The sequence below is a fragment of the Channa argus genome, chromosome 14 (assembly GCF_033026475.1).
Source record: "Channa argus isolate prfri chromosome 14, Channa argus male v1.0, whole genome shotgun sequence".
Taxonomy (NCBI): domain Eukaryota; kingdom Metazoa; phylum Chordata; class Actinopteri; order Anabantiformes; family Channidae; genus Channa; species Channa argus.
The window spans coordinates 16,417,761-16,430,115 of NC_090210.1; positions in this window are offsets into that span (position 1 = coordinate 16,417,761).

A 12,355-nucleotide genomic window follows, 5' to 3' on the forward strand; every position below is an offset into this window, starting at 1 on the left:
TATATATATATATATATATATATATATATATATATATATATATATATATATATATATATATATATATATATATATATATATATATATATATATATATATATATATATATATATATATATATATATATATATATATATATATATATATATATATATATTGTGAACCAGTGGGTTAGTGCCAACGGGTGGCACTGGAGGACTCACGGTTTCTGTCTGTAGACGTCTCCTCTGTCAGTGGAGTGTGTGGGATCAAAACACTAGTCTAGGTGGGAACAGATTTGTACAGGGTGTCTTCTCCCAATGACAGTGCATGAATGATGAGGATGCTTGGAGAGAAATGTGATGTCAGAAGAACCATAACCTTTACAGTGAGTCTATTTTTCTTTATAAGCCAAACCCCCCCAAAAAAAAACTGTATCACACATGGAGTATGTATTATTAGACTTTCAGTAATCTATTCAGTGGAACATGGAGTAAATGGTCTGCATGTATATAGCACTTTTCTATCTATTGGTACACAAAGCACTTCACATTGCTTCTCATGCACCCGTTCACAAACAAACCGGTGGGGGAGCTGCTATGCCCTCCTACCTGGTACAAGCCAAGAACTGAAGGAGACAAGTGTATGCTCTGATGACCAGGTGCATTCATATCAGGAGAAGTCACCCAGACTTCCTTTCTTTTGCAGCTGTCTCCCCTTTTAGTAGTAGATAAGTGTTATGTGATGCAGAGTCTTATCACAGTAGCCTGACTGGAAGCGGAATTTCCACCAGTAATAAATTGTCAGACCTGTCAGTGCACCACAGTGTAATGGAGGATGCCATAAATTGACAAGGTCTGAATTTGAAAGTGGTTTTGCAAATATGTCATCAATCTACAGGGAGCATCAATCAATCAATCAAACAATCAATCAAAACTGAAAAAGTACATTTATATAGCCGATCAGGGGAGCATCGTTTATCTGAATTATCTTAAAACTTAATCATCATCGAAGGTAAAATATTAATGTCATCAAACAGGTTATATTCACTGTAGCAAAACCACATTTTATTACACAAATTGTGAAGGATGAGGCTTTAGATGTGATCTTCGGAAGCCAGTTATTTGAATTTTGTAAATTAACTAGTTTAGAGATAAGTTTGTTATGTCAAGATAATGAGAAGAATTATCTAAGTCTAAGAATTAATTAAGTGATGATTTAAAAAAATAAAAATAACAATTACTAAAAGTAAATATCCCGGTATCATAAGATAACAACACAATAAAAAATAATAGCATTTATGTCCATTCTTGGATTCCGTAGTTTTGTTTCACTTCTGTGACACCAGGCATTCATGTCTTAAATTGAGGAAATTTCTCTCTGACTTCCAGATATCCTGCATCTTCTCACCATTCATTCTCTGACACCACTTTCTGTTTCCCGCTCTCTGTATATGTTGCTCTTGCCCCTGGTTTACTCTTTGGACAATTATCAAAATGCCCTCACCTGTAAGATTGCCTTCTGTTGCCTCTCCAGCCAGCTCCCTTTTCCTGATGGAACTTTTGGTATTTTGCGTGCGTCTCTGACTAACGTCACCCTGCTTTGCTCCTGACTAATTACAATTAATTAGGCAGCATGACCTCAGCCTGGTCATTGCCTGCCCCTAGACAGACTACCGTTCTGCCTGCCTGATCTCTTGTCTTCTAGACAAGGACACGACTTTGCCAACGTCCAGTAACCATCCACCCGCAAGCAAGAATCACAATCATGTTATCAAATTAACTTCACATCCCGTTCTTCTGTGTACACGTCTATACCTTTGTCTCCTGTGTCTGGTAGTAACAAGCACCACCAACATGTCTGGAGGGCCAGAAAAGCCATATTCCCTTAACCCCAGTCTCAAGCCTACAGACCAATCCCTATCAGTTCATCTTACCTCCCCTTTGAGCTTCATTAAATCTTTAAAAACTTATTTATCTTGTGTCTGCTCATCCTTATAGGTTTTCAAAAGCATTTCACTGCTAAAAATACATTTTAAATCATCAAGCACGTAGAGCTAAGTGTCATAGGTTACTGTAAGTTGGCGCCGATATTTTTAGGTCAAGAGCAGGTGTCAACAGCCATGCTGTTTTAGCCTAGTGATGGGTTTTTTAAGTTAATATTTGAAACCTACGGCAACAAACCTGGGGTTAAGACAGTGATCTTAAACTTAATGCCAAGATTAGTTCAGTGGTCAAGTCCAGCTTTTTACATTTGAGACAACTGGCCAAAGCAGAACCTTTTCTTTCTCTGCACCACTTTGAGATTTTAATCCATGCTTTTATCACAACTCAATTAGACTACTGAAATGCACTTTATGTCGGGCTTAGCCAGATGTCACTTGCTTGGCTACAGCTAGTCCAAAACACTGCTGTCCGGCTCGTTGGCTCCCGGTTCCTTTTTCGTATGGATTTTAAAAAAATTGTATTTGTTTTTAAATGTTTACATGGTCTCGCCCCACATTATCTGTCTGACCTCCTCCTGCCTGGACTTCATCACGCTCTCTTAGGTCTGCAGATCACTTACTTTTAGTTGTCCCTAAGATGAAGAGGAAGCTTTGAGGGGACCACACTTTTTCAGTTGCTGCCCCAAAGAAAATACACAACACAAATGGCAAGTTAGACACTGGTCTAAAATTAGAATGCAATGAGGGGTCTAGATTTGGCTTCTTAAGAAGAGGTTGGACAACAGCATTTTTAAAAACTCCTGGGACTGACCCTGCACTATAGGCAGAAGTTAATAAGAGCCAGAAAACCCGTCTTAACAGAAGGTCCTTAAATGAAATCCATGAAATCCAGAGAACAATGAGACGTTTTCATGTGTTGAACCACCTTTTACAATAGAGGCACAGATACAAGCTCAAACTAATTCTTACTGCTGACAAAGGGAGTGAGAGGGGGGAAGGGGAAGGGCAGCCTGGTGTGTATTGCAAGATATTAAAAAACCAAGAGGACAAAATGGTTAGAGCAGGGAAGTGCAAGAATCTCAAAATAAATGCATAGATATGAAAACAATGACAATGAGTCCTTGAAGCCTGTGGTGAAACCAAAAGTTTTGTTGTGATTTGCAGTTGCATTTCTGCTAGTCGTGTTCAGTTTCGACAGGCTTTATCATTATGCCAGTACCTCTGGAAAGATTCTGATTGGGAACAGTTTTATTTTTTCAAGCCTAATGAAGAACTCTGGGAACTGCTAAAGGGACCTTGGTATAATTTATCTTAGGATTACTTAGGAGAACTTTAATAGAGTCTTCCCAAAAGATTTCAACATCCTTTGCCAAGAGCAAAGAGAGGTCACACTAAATATTGACTTTTGCCTGTAAAAGCCGCTTACATCTCAATAGAGATTTAGAAAAAAATATAGGCTTGGTTAATGAAACCTTTCTTAAACAACAAAGTTGAAGTTGGCCTAAGAATGTTAAACAGTTCTGACCAGTAGTATAATAATGTTAGTTTATATTTATATACCTTCCATTAACATAATTATGACAACCATCCAATATTTTTTTGCGTGTACTACTTAAACTCCTATACACTTTTTTACTCTATGTTAACAAGTGCCACATGTTTCCAAATACTGGAAACATAAACGTGGGACTGGATTCTTGTGGCTTCTCAGTGATGCCTGTAATGTAATCTATTTATAGTAAAGTAATTTAGGTCGGTCAGAAAGCAGCAGTAAACATGTGAGACCTGTTTAGACATACGCATAAGCAATTGTGTGGAAACATTGCGCCAGTGTCATTTCAGGGAAACCTCCTGGAAGCAATTAGTTACCATATGACTAATTGTTAGGGTTTGTCTCTACACACAAACACACAAATCCACAGAAAGAATGAGATATAAGTTATTCTATAAAGTTTGTAAGGTAACACCTGCATATGGTGGAGTCTATATCTATAACTACATGTAAAATGTGTTTGTGTTGCCTGTCAGTGAGGAGGAGGTTTATGTGCCGAGGCAGAAATCATTTCAGCATGGTGTGGGAGGACTTCACTTTTGCCATCTGTAAATCCTAACTAGAGGATCCTCCCTGTATCAGAGGAAGTGATTCTCTCTGAATGTCCAGGAACTTTCAGGGTTTGCAGACCGGAACATAATTGATTAGTCATGTTTTCTGCTGTGTATTACACGGGGTAATCATAAAACTCCCCTGCAGAGGAATTCCAGATTTTGTTGTCCAGTTTTTCGGAGGATGACATTCAAATGGAATTTAAGGACAGCAACTACAAATGAGAAAATCTACCAGATTTATTTTGCTGAGTGATATATTAGTCATTCTCTCAAACAGCATCGGGAGAAGTTCAAAAAGTCTTAAGTCATGACTCTTCAAAACACATAATTGTGAGATTGTAACAGGCTTACAGCCTAGCATTAGTAGTCCATTCTTCTTGCGGACTGTTGTGCTACCACTAGAGCCATTCTAACCGCTAACGCAGTCTGCTAAAAGGTAACGTAATGAGGCAGTTTAGTTTTTGGAAGTGAAATGAACTGTAAAGTTCAAACCAGCTGTTTAGTATTAAGGTTTTCGGATCCGTCGTAAAAATAACAGAATCTAGAGAACTCAGCCTTGAACACGCACCTTAATGGAAAGAGTAAAGGAGAGGTCGACTTACTAGATGCACTGACATTTGCTTGACAAGAACCAGGTAGGAGACAGAGAGATAAGGTGCAGGGAGATGCTGTTGGTCCAGTTGGAGACAGAAGCAGACTGTTACAGAGGGACGTGCAGATTGGTTTTCTCATTTTTCTCGGAAAGAATGAAATGACTTAACCAGAGAAACTGCCCCACTACTCCTCCATGTTTGTGCTTTTACAGTTCTGTATGCTTTGTCTCTAGGGGACACTGTACCTGCACTACAATGAATGCTGCATTTGATTTTTGCTTTACTGTTTACTGTGAGCAGTGTTTTACTGCATATAAGTAAATCCATGCTTCAAAACTTATCCTGCATTTTTTTTATTAGTTTTTTGTCCTTTCAGCTTATCCTGTGAGTTCAGGGTCGCTCCTGCAACATTTGTCAGGATGTTGATTTTTTTTTTTTTTTTTTGGGTTGAGCCTTTCACTTCAGAGTGGTTTTCATCTTTAATGTGACCTATAACCTATGTCATTTTATTAAAAAAAAACTAAAATCTTTTAGGGAAAATAACAAAAATAAAACACACTTAAACTAATATTTTTCTAAAGCGTCTTTTGATTTTATGACAGCATTCAGTCATTTCGGTAGGAATCTATCAGCATGACACATCTTGCCTTGGGAATCTGCCTACTCTTCCTTCCAAAAATAAATTTCAGTCAGACTGCAAGAGGATCTACTGTACATAGCCCCCTTCATGTTAATGCACAGATTATTAATTGGATTAAGGTCCGGGCTCTGCCTGGACAATCCCAAAACAAATCTTCTTCTTGTCAGAAATTCCTGCAGCCCCTTTATTGTTGCTCTAGGCCTCTTGCAGCCTCCCAGACCTTTTCTTTTCATAAAGTCAGATGTGGTGTAGATTGTCTACTTGTCCATTGTATATCTAATGCTTTGTTTTTGTTTTTTTGTTTTTTTGCTCTTCGGCTGACTGATACCTTCCAACAATGAGATTCCTTTGATGTTGTGTAAGCTCCTTGCAGGCTATGGCTTTTGCAGTAAGAGGCAACTGAGTAAGTGTCAAAAATTCTTCTTTACCTTCTTTCAGGTTTATGGCAGCTGGCATGTCCTCAAAGTCTACAATATTCATGTAATTAGTCTTGTCATTTTTACTGACTAAGTGATTATTGTTTTCACGCTGTCTATATTGTCTACATATTTCATTATACCTGCAACACTGACTTCAAATGGCCATATTTTCTGTAAATGTATAATAATTGTTTCTCTTTCTTCGACATATTTTTTGCATGGTACTGTAATGTGTTCTGCTGTTTCTCTTTCAAGGCACTGGTCACAGCAGCCTGTCTGATGTCTCTTACTAGAACAGCAATCCTTAAGAAAAATCCTTAACAGGGCTTAATCAGAATCACTAATTAGGGATGTATAGATCAGTTTGAATGTGATTGGTTAATTCTAAAGGCAACCACATCCCCGTTTATAAGAGGGTTTCCACACTTTTGCACAAAAATCATAACAATTTAAACAAATAATCTAAAATTTATTTTCGTAATAAAACGCTAATAATGTACACACATTAACACGGCTTAACTAGAATAAAAATGTTACATGGAAACATTAAATGTATGGTCACGATAACAATCATTATTTAATTCAGTCATATTTTCTTTATACGGTATATATATTTTTTCAAATTGGTTAGGTCACACATGGCCTGGACAGTCACTACTGAGCATTATTGAAAATATTCTTTCAGAGGAACAGCATATATTTTAAACAAATACCTGTTTTTTTAGTATGTCACTCCATGTACAGATTAAAATGCTGTAATACCAGTAATATGAACTACTTTATGGTTTGCATTTGCTGTTGTTTTAGTAGTAAGTAACACTTTTACTTACCAATATAGCTTATAAAATAGGATCTTTTGCAAGTGTTTTTGTGTGTCCATGTGTGTGTGTGTGTATGTGTGTGTGTGTGCTTGTGTACACACCTAGTCCTATTGTCTTGATTATGATTAGGAAGAAAAACACATCAGAACATAATTCCATACTCTATTGCTATAGACTCTGAAAAAACAACATGATGTCCCTGATAAAACAGCAGTGTGGAAAAACATCCAGCAAGAGTCTCAAGTTTAACACCACTGGGAGTATTAAATGTTGTAGGTCTTCTGAAACATAAGTACTACAAGTTTCCAGTGGAATAAGAGGACAGCCAGTGCAGGACATTCACAAAACTGCAGTAGATCTCAGAATTTCCAAAAGCAGAATGGGAGTCAGAGACTTTAGCTATCAGTCTGCTCTCCTGTGAAACTACCCCTCAGTTCATATTTAGGAGGTATGGGGTCTTTCTTTTTAAGTCTAGGTTTAAAACTTTGCTTTGTGAAAGAGTTTATAGGTTAAGCTGACTTAGTTATGCTATTATAGATGTAGACTACTAGGGGACCCTGATGCAAATGGGCATTAACTTTGTGTGTTCTTTTCTGAATAGTCTTACATCTTTCTCTGTGTCTCCCTCTCTCTGTACCTTTTTGCCAGTTTCATAGCTGTGTGTTCAATGTGTACATTTTTGCCCCAGGAATCTGCCCAGTGTTTTCTCAGTGGTTTTTATAGCATTCTGGAACCTTCCATTATATGGAGTTTTTCCCCACTGTCCCCTAGTTCTTTGTTAGTAGATTTGTTGTTTTTGTTGTTATTTGGGGCTATGCAAACAAATACACGTGAACTGAATTTGATTGCATGTATTTCACTCGATATCAATGTTATATTTTAATATGTGGGACCAAATTATTATTGATTTCATACAGCCACAAACCCACACTGAAGATTACTTTTTAATCTTAACACAAAACAGCTAAGGTTATAACTGGGGCAGTACACAACAAAATCTGTTCTCAACTGAGTGTATCCCTGTGGGGTTTATGTTGCATCTCAGTGTCTCATTAAGGAGGATGAATTCCAAGAAGTGAAGAAATGTCTGTGTAGACATTGTATTAATAGCCAAAGTGTAATATTCCCATAGAAAATCTTTTTCTTGGCAGCATACTTCTCCTAATACCCTACATGTGTAGAATGACCTTGCTAATACATTTTACTCATGATAGTGACTCACAAAAATGAAATGAATTACTTGTTTCCCAATCCCTGGGATTTAGATGACATAACCTTATATTCATACAGGGCTGTCATCTCAGGGGATATGTTTCTATAAACCTCATACCCAGAAAAGGTGGTACTTTTTGTAAGGGCTGTGACACACCATCAAAAAAAAACACTGCAGACAAGACCAACATGTTGCATCAGAACCATCTCAGCTTTATCTGGAGCAACAACGCAAAGACGTGAGCAGACAGGCATAGTATTGAATATTCTGCACTTGTGTATTGGGAAGAGAAAGAGGAAGACCTTGTACCCAATGCAGTGTTAATTTACCATTTTCAAAGACGCATTTAATCGAGGATATGTTTGGTGAGAATATACAACAACAGCACAAAGTTCTGGTAAAGTTCTGTACCACCAGTTTCTCTTTGTGGACTGATTTATAGAGGCAATAAGAGTGGTAAATGGTCTGCACTCGAGCTCTGGGATTGAGCCAACAACCCGAGGATTGGAGGATAACCGCTCTACCTTCTGCGCCACAGTTGCCCTGAAAGTGTTCTCACTCACCTACAGGCCAACACTGCTAACACTAATAATGCCATTTCCACAAGTCAAATCATCCCAAAAGCCATAAACAGAAGTCTGACTAGTGCGTGAAAAACTCCAAAGACTGGGCTGCCCGGCGACCCCTGACAGTCCGCTTGGAGCATCCCAACACCATAAAAACCAAAATATGTAATTTTTCAGTTTTTGAAAATTGAAATATTTGAAAAAATTCAACAAAGATTTTTAGTGATTTTACAGAACGACTTGCAGTATGTTGACAATATAAGCACATTTGAAATTTGATGCCTGCAACACATTAAAGTTCTTGTAAATTGCACTTAAAATAATTTGTTTGGGAATAGAGTATAATAGTTGCAGCTGCTAAACAGACACAGAGGGACAACTCGGTTTGTCCCGTATTAGTCTGTAGGGGTCACCACAGCAGAACGACACACACTGATCATCATCGGATGCCCTTCCTGCCACAGACCCCCCCCATTTTATCTGGGCTCAGGGCCGGCACCAGGGTGGCCTTTGGTGACCGGGTGAGGTGACACCTGGTGGGGTGGTATTCCAGCCTATGGCCTACTGCATCCCAACCCAATGTTTTACCACTGAACCACCAGCCCCCCTAGCTGCTAAACAGACACTATGTTGAATTTTTGTTTTGATGTGCCATGTTGAGATGACCCCAACCTGCCTTTTTTCCTACTGTACAAACTTCTACCAACTGTAGCCCAGTTGGTAAGGCAGTCATCCACAAACCACAGGTTCAGTGGTTCAACTCACAGTCCATCCTAGCTACTTGTCAAGTTGTCCTTGAGCAAGACCCTGAACCCCAATTAGCTCCTGGTGGGTTAGGTGAGAGCCTTGCTTTACAACAATGACCATCGATGTTTGTGTGTGAATAGGTTAATGAGAAGCAACATTGTAAAGTGCTTTCGATAAAAGTGCTAGATAAGCTGAGCATTTACCATTTTGTGTCAAGTCATGGGATTTAAAAGAAGATCATTTGCTGTAATAATCAGTCATATTTTTATAGGCTGATGATCATCTAGTGTGTACACTAAGCCAGCTGCGATAGGCCCCGGCAGCAGGGTAAGAATTGTAGATGATAAAAGGATGGATGAGCGTGTAATCATTCACATCAGTTATGTTTGGAAATAGCTAATATTAAGTACCAAGATGGTGCTGCACTAATTGCAACTAGCAACTCTTATTCCACTAATTATAAGTTTGAAAACACTGTAAAAATCATACTAATCATGTATAAAAACAAACAGGCACCTAAAATATTATAGACAATTAATTATTTATTTTCTGGAAGGGCCACTTTCATCATTATATACACCTTACAGTGATGTCACTTTGCTGTTTTAGTGATGGTGTTCCATTCAAACTGCACACAGTGACATTAGTTTAAATGAAGACAAGACAAGTGTACTGAGATCTACCTGTTAAAACCTTTACATATCTAGAGGAAGACAACTGAACAAGAAACCCTGACCCATCAATAACCTTTTTCCAGGGCTGTCATAATGTTTGGAAAGCTCAACTTGTCTAAACTTGCTTGATTCCAATTTCAACATCAGACATCTGCTCCACAACACAAGCATAACATAATAATGTGTTATTGCTTCACCACTAAAAAATGTGTGTGAGAATTTTGGGGGGAAAGCCTTTGGACATTTTATCTATTTAGTTAGGTAATCAACCACTATCTAAAAGCTTTCCTCCCTGTTTAACTGTATGGTTTTACTGCTGACAGATGTGGTAAATATATAACGAGCTAAAGAAAGACACCAACAAAAACTTGCTCAGTTAGGTACTTTACTACTTTACTATGTTATCTCTGAAACCCATCATGATCCCAGCATAAAAAATAATTTACCAGATTTATTACTTAGACTCATGCACTGGATTTGAAAAGGATTCAGGTTAGAAGTGTATAAGAGACGCATCCATGACAATGGAATATACACAAGGACTGAAAATGTGTAGTATAGAGACAGAATGTGGCTCCTCATGTATAATTTTGTTATTCACTGTAGTCCACATAATATAATGACATCCAGTTTATTAGTAAGGCGATGGCTGTCTTGCTTTGTGTTTGCTGCACTCTTGTGGCTGCTCACTGAATCAATTTTTGTGAATTTCCCATTGGCATGAAGTACAGTATCTATGTTTTTTTTCTTACATAAAATATAAAATAAAATAAAATAATAATAAAAAAATATGGTAATTGTTCTGAATATTGGTTCATTCAAATGGGGGCATCCAATAACATTATTTTTTGTGTTCTTGCACCTCAGTCGACTTGGAAATTGTTTGCTGTCTGCCATCCTTAAGGACATCTCAGTTCCCTTACTGTATTTCTGTTTCCCGATTGTGGGATCAATAAAGTCTTATCTTATCATTTGCAGACGGCAGAACATAAGGACAGAAAATCTTGCATCTTTAAAACTCATTATATACTCATAATATAACACAATTGAGAAAATAAATTCCCCTGCAATAAAGTCTCCACCACTAACATTACCATAGCTGTACTTTCACTTGTTCGCAGGTTTTATTTTATGATTTCCTGCTCTGAACATAATGGACACATTATACAAATTACTTACTGCCAAATCAGTGCACATGCAAGCGATGGTGCCAGTTAAGGATTCATGTTTAATTTGTCAGACATTTTTTCTCTATCTTTATGCATTTTTGCAGATACTTCAAATTCTTTATAGCAACTCTAAAAATGAGCACTGTTACTCTCTTACTCCTCCCTGTCTCTCCCCTGTGTCCACTCACTCGCTTCATTTTTATTCTCTCTCTCTCTCATTGTGCCATTTTTTTTATTAGCATATAACCAATGGGAAATGCGCTGATCATGGTTCTTTAGTGTCAGTGTATGTGGTCTAGTCAACAAACACAAGAGCACACAGTTATCCCAGATTATAAAATCCAGTTTTACTAATGTAAATCCCAAGTGGATTTAAAGAACCAACAGAACTAGATAACCTGAAAAGCAGGGAGCAGGAAATTGAAAACTAGATATGACAATTTTTGACAAATGCTGGATGTCACATTTTTATAAAAAAATAAAGAATATTCAAAATATCTAGTTAAACCACTTATTGAACCCATGTTTTACCTCCTGTTCATCAGATTGAAGCAGACGTTGCTCAGCTTACATCTTGACCTGGAAGGTGTCCTCTTTGCTGAGCTTGACCAGTATTTGGAGAGCTTTGGTGAGTGGAGCTAGCACAAGATGGCAACATAATTTATGATAACAGAAGTGTTCAGTTAGTAGTAGGTTTTTGTATAGTTTTAGGAAAAGGGCACAATTATACAAGTAAACATTTGAATTTGGGTTTTTATAATTAGACATTAAGTATTCAACATTTTCCAAAACTAGTGATAGCGTAGACCGGACACCATATATTACTTAAAACATGGGCTGATGCACCTGTCTAAATGGTAGTTCTGATCACATTGGATGTAACAGTTATATTTATTCTAATTTATGACTGAGATTGAATTTTGACATAAGCTGAAATAAACAGCTGTAATTCTATACCTAAAATCAGTGTTATATATATATACAACTAATGGTATTTGCTAAGCAGTTTTTCCCACAGTTACACACAAAGGAAGTGGGCAGTTTGTTGAATAGGCCTTCCTCATTTCTCAACAAAGATCCCTCATGTTTATTCAAGACCTTGGAAGTCAACATTATCTGTTGAATTTGTATATTGTGTTTGGCAAGAATCACACTTGCACGTAACTGAAAATCACTAGCTCTGTGTAGATGCCACTTTGGTCTGAAAACATGTAGCTTTGGTCGAATTGATTTCATGTGACACTTGGTTCAATCTTCATCAAAAATGGAACTGAATTTGTTTGTATTACATGACATAGGTAGGGACGTTTATCAGGTGATAATGGGGGTCATATATCTGGATTGGTTGTTAGTTGAAAGGACTTTTGAAGCAGTTCAGTAAATTAACAAATTTAACTTAAGTAAACAAAATGATATGGTTGCCACAAAATTAGTTAAGCTGAAATGGGTTTATAATTCTAAACAACTGCCCTAACTAATCTAA